The 12,414-nt window shown below is 40.9% G+C and overlaps 1 protein-coding gene and 1 non-coding gene across 2 annotated transcripts in view; one reads left to right on the top strand and one right to left on the bottom strand.

Moving 5' to 3' along the window:
- LOC120030679 (protocadherin-7-like) overlaps window positions 1-12,414 on the top strand; it is a 200,324-nt gene that overhangs the window by 36,146 nt on the left and 151,764 nt on the right. The gene's annotated exons all lie outside the window — the stretch shown is intronic.
- Window positions 3,815-3,890, bottom strand: trnaa-ugc. The gene has a single exon. It is a non-coding gene; the product is annotated as a tRNA-Ala (tRNA).

Genomic DNA, 12,414 nt, shown 5'->3' with positions numbered 1-12,414 from the left:
TAAACAAACAGTGTACCTTGCCAAAACATCTCCAGGATTCCTAGCTGTCTGAATCAGGTTGCCTTTGGCCAAAGCTTATCTACCGCTTTCTCATTAGGGAGGAGTGTGAGGGAGAGAGGGAACGAGGGAGGCAGAGGAAGAGAGGAGAGGGAGAGCGTTGGCAGGCAGTTACGGTACTGCTCAACGGTGATGATGACAAAGATAGGTTTCCCGGCCCACGCTGGAAAGGTAGAGAAATACACGTGTGAAGGCACACCTGGAGGCGCTATAGTTGATCGTTTTTCCATCCATGCTTCAATGCTTACGTAGTACAAAAGGCTACATCAGCAACAGCAAAAATACTTGACCACCCACTAGGGTCACCTGTACATTGTGAAAGGTGGGTCAAAGTGAGGAGACAAAGGTTTTCAGCAACCCACAGAGGACTGCACTGAGGATTCTCACTACAATGGGATGAAAAGAGTCCAGGTTCTGACATCAACAACTTTTGACAATCTCAACCCGCCTGTTTACACGCACCTTGCTACAAGCTACATTGATATATGACAACGTGTGTGTATGTTCAGGCAGGAGCGTGCTGGCATGTATACGACATACGCCTGCTTGTCGAACATCTCATTCCAAAATCATGGGCATTAATATGGAGTTGGTCCCCCCTTTGCTGCTATAACATCCTCAAAACTTCAGGGAAGGCTTTCCACTAGATGTTGGAACATTGCTGCGGGGACTTGCTTCCATTTAGCCACAAGAGCAATCGTCAGGTCGGGCATTGATGCTGGACGATTAGGCCAGGCTCGCAGTCAGCATTCCAATTCTCCCCACAGGTCTTCAATGGGGTTGAGGTCAGTGTTCTGTGCAGGCCAGTCAAGTTCTTGTACACAATCTCGACAAACCATTTCTGTATGGACCTCGCTTTGTGCACAGGGGCATTCTCATGCTGAAACAGGACAGGGCCTTACCCAAACTGTTGCCACATAGTTGGAAGCACAGAATCGTCTAGAATGTCATTGTATGCAGTATTGTTAACATTACCCTTCACTGGAACTAAGGGGCCTAGCCCGAACCATGAAAAATAGCCCCAGACCATTATTCCTCCTCCAAGGCAGGTAAAGGCAGGTAGCTTGTACTGGCATCTGCCAAATCCAGATTTTTCCGTCGGACTGCCAGATAGTGAAGCATGATTCATCACTCCAGAGAACGTGTTTCCACTTGCGTATGGTGATCTTAGGCTTGTGTGCGGCTGCTCGGCCATGGAAACCCATTTCATGAAGCTCCCGACGAATGGTTCTTGTGCTGACGTTGCTTCCAGAGGCCGTTTGAAGTCAGTAGTGAGTGATGCATTTTTACGCTCTTCAGCACTCTACGGTCCCGTTCTGTGAGCTTGTGTGGCTTACCAGTTCGCGGCTGAGACGTTGTTGCTCCTAGATGTTCCCACTTCACAATAACAACACTTACAGTTGACCAGGGTAGCTCTAGTAGGGCAGACATTTGACATACTGACTTGTTGGAAAGGTGGCATCCTATGAAGGTGCCACATTGAAAGTTACTGAGCTCTTCAGTAAGGCCATTCTACTGCCAATTTTTGTCTATGGAGATTGCATGGCTGTGTGTTTAATTGAATCACCTCTCAGCAATGGGTGTGGCCGAAATAGCAAAATCCACAATTGGTTTCTTTTTTTTTATTGAACATTTATTTAACTAGGCAAGTCAGTTAATAACAAATTCTTATTTACAAGGACGACCTACCAGTGAACAGTGGATTAACTGCCTTGTTCAGGGTTAGAACAACAGATTTTTACCTTGTCAGCTTGGTGATTCGATCCAGCAACCTTTTGGTTACTGGCCCAACGCTCTAACCACTAGGCTACCTGCCACCGCGATGGGGTGTCCACATACTTTTGTATATGTCGTTTATGTGTGCGTGTGTGTGTGTGAGAGAGAAACCTCCTCCCATCTGAAAAGGTCACAAGAGTACCCACACATGTGAGTCACGCAAAATAAAAAAAGAGAGTGAAAGAATAACATTTGATGTGGAGAGCTGGAGCGGGAGAGAATACATCTTCAGTGGTAAGTTGACACTCTCCACACATATAATCAGGTTATGCTGGAGACGTCTTACTCCCTAGGGAAAGAAGAGAAGAAAGAGAGAACGAATCAACAACAGAAAACAAGTATTTCAAGTCTCTTGATAGTTCTGATTTCTAATTACAGACTCAAACAAGGACCTTGTTAAAAAAAAGTACAAATACCAAATAATATAATTAAACACAAAATATAATTACTGTTATTGTGATAACATATAAATAAAAACACTTCTCAGTTACACTGGGGACGTGGAGGAGAGGCGGTAGGGAAATGAGTTCTTCTTCATTTGCAGTTTTTTCTCAATCGCATTCAAACATTGTTTAGAATCAAAGTTGTCGATTTTCAAAACGGTGTTCTCAAGACACAAAGCTCTGTGGTCTTTTGAAAAACAGTAAATGCAATTTTAAAATGTAGTTGCCTTCTCAAAACTTAAATACATTAATCAAAACTATATTATAGCATCAAAATAGCTAATTCCTCCAAAGAATGTGACTGTCTGCAAACATACATTTCTCTTGAGTCTAAGCTGATAAAACAGAAAGTTAGTCTGTCATTTAAAAAATCCCAGTGATCTTTGCAGTCACTAAATCATGATGATCAAAATTGGAAATACAGTTGAAGTTGGAAGTCTACATACACTTAGCTTGGAGTCATTAAAACTTGTTTCTCAACCACTCCACAAATTTCTTGTTAACAAACTATAGTTTTGGCAAGTTGGCTAGGACATTTACTTTGTGCATGACACAAGTCATTTTTTTCAACATTTGTTTACAGACAGGTTATTTCACTGTATCACAATTCCAGTGGGTCAGAAGTTTACATACACTAAGTTGACTGTGCCTTTAAACAGCTTTTTACCATGATTAAATGTCAGGAAATGTGAAAAACTGAGTTTAAATGTATTTGGCTTCCGACTTCAACTGGACAACTATCAAAAGTTGTAGAATTTGGTGAAATGACTCTCCTTGTATGCATATTTCACCCAACAATTGCATACACATCAAATGTAATGTTGTACCTGATCAAAACGAAAATGGAAAAGAAGCACATTCATTACAGTCGTCACAATCCAATTCCATGTGTTCAATACTGTACAGAGGGTTAGACTTTCAATCGGCAAGCAGAAACACAATCCCCAATAGAAATAAGGAAAGGTGAATACGGTGAAGGAACACAACCGATATGAATGTATCGGCCTCAATCCAAACCAAAGCAAACCTGTAAAAAAGGAAAGGTCATAATGTTGGAGATGATGACTTAGGAGTAACCCAAAGTTATTTAGAAATCACTTCACTTCATTTAGAACTTACCCTGTATTGTACCTGTTGTTCTACTGTTAAAGCCATTTACACTTTTGTGCAGTAGTATTTACTGATTGGCAGAAACAGTGAACACATTTGGAGCCTTTTCTCTTCTGATGAAAACAATGTGTTGATTTTCTGTGAACAAAACGTTTTACAGTGAATTTTGTGGTAATTGATACCTTTTGTGTGTGTGTCTCTCTCTCTGTGTGTGTGTGTATATGTTTGTCTGTGTGCATGCATGTTTCTGTGTGTATGTGTGTGTGTTCTTCTGCATGTGATATAGTGTTTGTATGTGTGTGTGTTAAAGTGTGCAACTTTGTGTATTTGTGAGACATTAATTATGTTTACATTTACATTTAAGTCATTTAGCAGACACTCTTATCCAGAGCGACTTACAAGTACATACATTCATACTTTTTTTGTACTGGCCCCCCGTGGGAATCGAACCCACAACCCTGGCATTGCAAGTGCCATGCTCTACCAACTGAGCCACACGGGGCCATGTTCAGCTGTGAGGAGAAATAGGGAGGGTAGAGGATGCTTTTATGTTAGCGACTAAAGGTGTGTTGGTAGACTGAGTACACTAACAAGGACTAAAGTAGGGCAACCTTGATGCAAGGTTGGTACAAGGCTGCTTCCACTCCTCGGCAGCCTCAACATCTAACCACACACCTTCACATAGCATTGCACATCTTTAATATATTTTAGGGTTTATGCTATGATATATAAATCAATCTATATTTAATGTTAGACTGGGCAGAAACAGATTCTAAAATGAGAGAAAAGTTCAGGTATGTTTGGGAAAACTTCTGCTGGTGTGTTTGTGTATGTGGGTGCATGTGCGTGTGTGTATAATTCATGTGTGTGCGTGTGTGTGTGTGTGTGTGTGTGTGTGTGTGTGTGTGTGTGTGTGTGTGTGTGTGTGTGTGTGTGTGTGTGTGTGTGTGTAATATGTTATCTATCTGTGTTCTCGCTGTCTGTTAACACTAGGACAGATGGTACAGTATGTGTGAGTGTTTTTGTATCTTGAAGGCATGAGATATAATTATTATTGTTCCTGTTTCTCTGCGTGTCTCCCAACTGTACTCTGGCATGTGATGCTAAGCAATACATTGAGTACATTCCATAGCAGCCAACGAGGTTAACTCAGTACATAGCAATTATTTTTCAGCTTCTAGCTACTGTATTTCAAATGACCATCAATTTGTCCTTCTCTCTGTAAGAAAGAGATCTATAGCACTGCAGAAAAGAACACACACACACAGATTGTTCAAGGCGCTTAGAGTCGTTGAGGTCTAACCTTTTCTTTTCGCCCGGCGATTCAATTGTTGTTGTGATAGTTATATTGGTATTTGGAAAGGTGATGTTAGGGCAACGTTGTGAAAGACTGTTTATGAAACCTAATCGAGTGATGTTTCTCAAAGCGTTTTGATGCCATTTCAACTCAAAGTACTGGAACAAATGAGAGATATCTTTGGAAAAGGTTAGATCTCTTTCCCTGTGGAAATGTTGGATGTAAACCTCCAGCTTTGAACTCGTTCTGAACTTGAATACTTAGAAATAGCGTCTGTTTTTTTGCGGCCAAGATTACTCATTTCTCTCTCTCCTTCAATCCCTCTTGCATGTGGGCAATTCCACGATAATGTAATCACGATTTGACTCTGTTTTTTTACTTTGAAATGTATGCCAAACAAAAAACATTGATTTCAAAGTTTTACAAACCATACAACTCTATGCACAAGGACTACTTTTAACTTCTCTAGGGTATGTGGGACGGTAGCGTCCCACCTCGTCAACAGCCAGTGAAACTGCAGGGCGCCAAATTCAGAACACCAGAAATCCCATAATTTGAATTCCTCAAACATACAAGTATTTTACACCATTGTAAAGATACACTTGTTGTAAATCCAGCCAAAGTGTCCGATTTCAAAAAGGTTTTACGACGAAAGCACACCAAACGATTATGTTAGGTATGAGCCAAGTCACAGAAAAAGACAGCCATTTTTTCAGCTAAAGAGAGCAGTAACAAAAAGCAGAAATAGAGAGAAAATTAATCACTAACCTTTGATGATCTTCATCAGATGACACTCATAGGACTTCATGTTACACAATACATGTATTTTTTGTTCGGTAAAGCTCATATTTATATAAAAAAATCTGAGTTTAGGCAAGACGCTACTGTCTCACTTGGCAAAAAGCCTGAGAAAATGCAGAGCGCCATATTGAAATGAAATACTATGAAAATTACTATAAAATCAAACATTCATTAAATCACACATGAAAGATACCAAATTTAAGCTACACTGGTTGTGAATCCAGCCAACATGTCAGAATTCAAATAGGCTTTTCGGCGAAAGCATACAATGCTATTATCTGAGTATAGCACAATAGTAAACAAAGATAGAAGCATATTTCAAGCCTGCAGGCGCGACACAAAATGCAAAAATAAAAATATAATTCATGCCTTATCTTTGACGAGCTTCTGTTGTTGGCACTCCAATATGTCCCATAAACATCACAAATGGTCCTTTTGTTCGATTAATTCCGTCGATATATATCCAAAATGTCCATTTATTTGGCGCGTTTGATCCAGAAAAACACAGGTTCCAACTTGCTCAAACGTGACGACAAAATATCTCAAAGGTTACCTGTAAACTTTGACAAAAAATGTCAAACTACTTTTGTAATACAACTTTAGGTATTTCTTAACGTTAATAATCGATAAAATTGAAGACGGGATGATCTGTGTTCAATACAGGATTAAAACGAAAAGTAGCATGCCTTTTGGACATGCGCTTCAATCAAACAGGACACCTGGAGTGACTCGACTTCAAGATGGCCGTATTTCTTCATTACACAAAGGAATAACCTCAACCTATTTCTCAGGACTGTTGACATCCAGTGGAAGACGTAGGAACTGCAAGCAATTCGCTTAGAAATCTGGTTTCACAATGAAAACTTATTGAATAGAGAGTGACCTCAAAAAAAAAGAAATCTGAATGGTTTGTCCTCGGGGTTTCGCCTGTTAAATAAGTTCTGTTATACTCACAGACATGATTCAAACAGTTTTAGAAACTTCAGAGTGTTTTCTATCAAAATCTACTAATAATATGCATATCTTATCTCCTGGGGATGAGTAGATGGCAGTTGAATTTGGGTATGCTTTTCATCCAAATGTGAAAATGCTGCCCCCTACCCTAGAGAAGTTAACATATTACAAAAACAAATTTAGTGGAAGAACTGTGCAGATGCAAACTTTGCTAATGGATTTTTTGCGAGCACGTTTTCCAAAAAAGTAAGATAAATATCTGCTCCGAATTAAGATTTAAATGTTTTTCAGAAAGAATGGGGTGTCATGGTATGGCACCTTGAGTTTGAAAACTTTTCTTGGTTATTGACCTACAGTAAGTGAAGTGGATTTATACCCGGTAATGGAATTACATCATGGGTCCCTGATATGTACTACACAAAGATACAGAATTATGGATATGAATGTCATTTTCCACGTTTCACAAGTTTGAACATCACAGCGCACAACAGCCGACCACAGTAGAATACAGTGCAGTACAATACAGCAGAGTAGAGTGCAGTGCAGTAGAGTAAGGTACAGTAAGGTACAGTACAATATACTGTAGTGTACTCTATTGTACTGTATTATACACTACTTTTCTTCACTGTATTGTATTCTACTGTACTGTGCTCTACTCACTGTACTGTACTGTGCTATCCAAACTTGTGTAACATATGTCTATGATAGGTTCAGATTCCGTCTGTAGACATTAACATCAAGGCCAGGGTGGACTGTCCGAATTTCAACTACTTTTCAACGTCCATGGACGTCCGGTGTCCGTCGGTGCTCAGTGTGTGAGGATGCCTGTTACAGTAAATAGAAAGAGAGAGGCTTATGAGTAGGTGTCAGTAAGAGCTGGGAGAGGTGACATTAACTGGAGAGTGAGAGAGAGAGGCAGAGAGAGAGAGGGAGGGAGTTAGGGAGGGGTTGTCCAGAGTCAGATTGTTTCAACACTCTTGGTTTGACCAGAAAGACAAAGAAAACAGTTGTGAGCTGACCATAACAGTATGCCAGTGGAAGGGAGGACAGTAGCAGGTGACCCAACTGTGGTGTGTGACTATTATGGTTTCCCATTGTAGCCAATTCAGTTGCAGTAATTCTGTTAGATTTAAAAAAAAATTCTGTTACCAATTTGGTAAAGGAGTTATGCGTTTTAATCACTTAATAATGCATGAAGAAAATGAATATCAGCAAACTCCCTATAACTAACTGGTAGGTCTACCAATACTTGTTACTTCTGTGAACTTTCATTATCCTCCCTCTGCATAAGGTAGATACATTTGAATTTTTGTTGTACGGTACTTCTGATACCTTAAGACTTTTTCTGGTAGATGTTTTCTTAGGCCCCTTTTCCATCTGTTCATCCAGAAATCAAAGCCTTTACTTACATTTTTAAGATGGAAAAAGGTTTAAAAATGTGTCAATGCCTTCATTTCCCAAAAATACAGACTCTTAGATTTCATTTGACACCAGGATATGCTCCTAAAGTATGAACTTCACATGTTGGTGCTCATGTATCCTTTACGTGGAAATGCCAAAGTACTGTACAAATAGGTGTGCTTTTGTAAATAACACAGACGAGGAGGAATCGTAAGCAACAAAACCAACTCTGGGAAGTTCATTAGTTATTGTTGTTTTCGGAAATTGAAATAATTTTTTTCTACTCACCGGATCCAGACACTAGCACCCTTGCATTGTTTTTAGCCTATTTCACTCACTACAGATCATGATATTGTTCATATTCATACTCATAAACGGATTATTTATTCAAAGGGATTATTGCTATTGCTGTAGTCTGCAGAGGCCTCCTATTTCAAAAGGTAGCTAGACTAGGGGCGAGTTAAGGTTAACAAACTCAATCAATGCCATCCACGGCACTGGACCAAAGGCCTTTTCCCTCAGAACATCCGCTAAAGAGCACAGAGACCTGTGTGGATAAATAGATTACATTAGTTTGTTTGTGGAGGACCAGAGGGGGAGAGGGAGCCGATCTCATGTCTCTGCCCAGAGAAGGGGTGTTAAACAGGGCTTAATGCGGGACAGGGCCCTGGCCTGGCTCTCTGTCATTAGGACGGCCCCAGTGGAGCAGAGCAGTTGTTACTGCCTCACATCTGCTCTAGGATCAGTCAGGACCGGAGCCAGCAGCCCAGGGCTCCATCCAGCCAGCCACATCTACCTGCTGTAAGCTCTAATCCAAGGTATTTCTGGATGCTGCTGTAGCATGATACAATTGCTCTTAGTGCTATGGCTGCTTGTATAGATATATTGTATAGATATATTCAATTAGCACATAGGAGAGATGGATGGAGCTATTATTTTGTATGTTTTTATTAACCTATTTAATCAAGCAAATTAGTTAGGAACAAATTCTTATTTACAATGACTTCCTGGTGACTGGTGTTATTAGGTGCCACAAGTTAGATTCATGAGAACCATCACCTAACCACATTCCGTGTGTTTTCTTTATGCACAAACACACTCCCTCTGGCTGTGGTACACCTGGCATACATATTCATACTGGCTCTTGTTGGCAACACATACTACCTCATGTACACCGACACACACTCACACACACCTAACTACCCTCCAAATCCCTCACGTAACACGCAGCCCTGCACGGCCGCCGATCCACGACCCAAATTGGACCCCATCGGTCAAGTCTAATTTTCAGTTCTGAGCTAACTGAATGCATTAAGTTGATTCAGCATGCAGAAAATGTGTTCGCCTCAGCATTTTCATCCATAGAAGAAACCTTTTAATGAAAGGGTTTTCTTATACTACATTGCATTATTCAATTAGGCAAAGGGAAAGGGAGAAAAGCTATAAAAGTCCTCCACAGCGGGACCCTCGCCAGGTGGCCGGCACAATCTCTCAGAGCTGGTTAGACTTCAGAGAGAAGCCACGGCAGACATACTGAATGCACAATAAGGCCTGTTTTAATAGGGCACCGTCAGCCCACCTACACACCACACAGTGGCGTCTAGCTTAGCTAGTTTGCAAAGCACGGGCTCATACTGAGATGCATGCTGTGCTTCGTTTTTATGTGGTGTTACAGAAGAGTTTATGACATGCTTTTTGAATTGCAAATCCTTTTCATAATGACACATTCTGGTCCAGTGTATCATATGTAGGCTACTTTGTGGTTTGTTTGTTGTTGTTTTCAGTTTTGTGAATAACCTACTAGTGAATGATGGCCTTACTATACGTAGAGTATGATGGTGGTGGCTATTGAGCATTAAAAAGTATTGATGTCGCTGTAGGGGTTTTGAGGGAGGCCTAGATTTACCAGGTTTCGAGTTGTGACTTCCCTTGCACACTCCTCAGGTTACCGCGTGTTGAGTTGTTACTCCCCTATCACCTTAACCCACACGCACACGCACACACGCTGGCCCATACACTTTTGCATTTGCGCAAACACGCACACGCGTACGCACACACATACAACCACACACTCTTAGGGGCTGACACACACACACACACACTTAGCTCCTTCACACTCCAGAGCTGGGCTGAGGCGGTCCGTTTCTCTGGGCCCCCTGAACAAATTAGCTCTAATTGAGTCCGTTCTCCTCAAGCAGCCTCAAAGCTCTCTCAGGGTATGCCTCCCTCTCCCTCTGCGGACATCTCTCCCCTTCTCTTTCTCGTTCTTTCTTTCAAATTTTTCCTCTCTTTCCTCTCTGAAACAGGCACGCTAACTGTTAAGCTAGCTGTTACTGAGGAAAGACTATAGGCCTTAGCATCAACCTTCAACAACAGTCGACATATAGAAAGAGGCTGAATATAAAGAAAATAAAGAGGGACATCCTTAAGAAGATTTTTCCTTGCCAAAGTCTTCCTTTCAAATCAATAGGCAAAAGGAGAGAGACAATCTTCTTCCATGGCCAAAACGACAGAGGAATAGGGGTGCTGTTTTTTTCCCCCAGTGAAAAACAGCCAGGATAGTGGAAAGAAAATCCTTAGAAATCCTCCAAGGCGTTAGGATCCGTCATGTGCTTAGTAGTAAATTGATCATGACAGCACCGTGGAGAAATCCCTCAGAACCTACATGCATGTCACAAAGACACAAAGCAGAGGCGCTGGATTCAGGGCCAGAAATAAACGAACACACACACACCATATCGCCTCTACATCTAGTCTGAAAAGTCACAGTCTCTCTGTGGATGGGTGCATCTATTATGATAAAGGCACATATTTGCGCATTAAAACACACACACACTTTTGTATCACCCCCCACTGCCAAAGCCAAACTGCAGGCTATATGCCACACACACACACACAAACACTCATGCACATAATTTCTATTCAGAGACCATAGTTACTCCACACTGTCTATAAAACAGCTGCATCTCATGAAGACGATTTGAGTCGCTTAGGCTATCTCAGGCTATGAAGGTGTACACAGGATCTTGTAATATTATACACATACAGTACCAGTCAAAATTTTTTTTTTTCTTTCTACTATTTTCTAAATTGTAGAATAATAGTAAAGACATCACAACTATGAAATAACACATATGGAATCATGTAGTAACCAAAAAAGTTTTAAACAAATACAAATATATTTTCCTTGGTCTTTTACCAAATAGGGTTATCTTCTGTATACCACCACTATCTTGTCACAACACATCTGATTGGCTCAAATGCATTAAGAAGGAAAGAAATTCCACATATTAACTTTTAACAAGGCACACCTGGTAATGGAAATGTATTCCGGTTGACTACCTCATGAAGCTGGTTGAGAGAATGCCAAGAGTGTGCAAAGCTGTCATCAAGGCAAAGGGTGGCTGTTTCAAGCATCTCAAATATAACATATATTTAGATTTGTTTGACTCTTTTTTGGTTACTACGGGACTCCATATGTGTTGTTTCACAGTTGTGATGTCGTCACTATTATTCTACAATGTAGAAAATAGTAAAAATAAAGAATAACCCTTGAATGAGTAGGTGTGTCCAAACGTTAGACTGGTTCTGTATATCTAAGACATTTTGGCAAGACATCTTTGGATTGTTATTGCATGGACTGCCATATTGGATAAAGGCCATGTGGATAAGTCTGAATTATTGTATATCGAAATGACCAAATATAGTAAATCTACTGTACTGTAGAGGTATGTAAAGCCTACAATATAGTAAGGTCAGACAGGTGAGTGTTTTAAACTCAAAACACAGCAGGTGGTTTATGACTAGAGACATTTTCAAGACTTGGCTTTCATCTCGCGTCCATTTCATAGTGAAATATGTATCCCTGACATTATCCGACGAGATTCTTTGTTTTGGCTGACGTTCCGAAGGCCCCACTTGGCAACAACTTTAATAGTTAATAAGGCATTCCATTCCATCATGCTCCGGGAATTCAATTGTTTGACGTAGAGTAAGTTGTCGGAGCGATGTTGCGGTGATCCAGGAACAACATGAATAAGGGGCGTTTCGGAGTGGCTAAAACCAGGTCTCTGTGGGAGAGCCAGTCTGGTTCACAGTCTTCGAACTCGATCGCTGTTCCACTGTCAGCTTTCAGAGGTTTTTCCTCATGCTCTTTTGAGGCTATCACTTCTTAATCTCCGTCTGTGTCTTACTACGATTTAACACCATTATTTCCTTGTCTTCTCTTTTCTCGTTGTGACTGATGTGGAAGACCTGGACAGGTGAAAGTGTTACGGCTAGAAACCCAAACCAAGTCCTGTTGTTGCCAACTACTCAGATCGTCCACATCAGTGATCACATAGGAGAGAAGATCAACAAAAGAAACATATTTTTTGAGTATTGGGACACAGCATCTGCTTTGTAGTTGTTGCACATACATTGTTGCATGTGCATTTTCCCCTTACTTATTCTCTGCACTCACTGTAGTCAAAAGTTAGGCAAGGTCTCTCTCCCCCGCCAGCCCAACTCTGTAGGCTTCCTCTTTGAAGGGATGCTCTCACTCAGCCCAGCCGTTTGATCCACCTGGGCTGCCTT

This window comes from Salvelinus namaycush, chromosome 36 (genome assembly GCF_016432855.1).
Source record: "Salvelinus namaycush isolate Seneca chromosome 36, SaNama_1.0, whole genome shotgun sequence".
NCBI classification, from domain to species: domain Eukaryota; kingdom Metazoa; phylum Chordata; class Actinopteri; order Salmoniformes; family Salmonidae; genus Salvelinus; species Salvelinus namaycush.
This window is presented reverse-complemented; position numbering and strand designations above follow the sequence as displayed.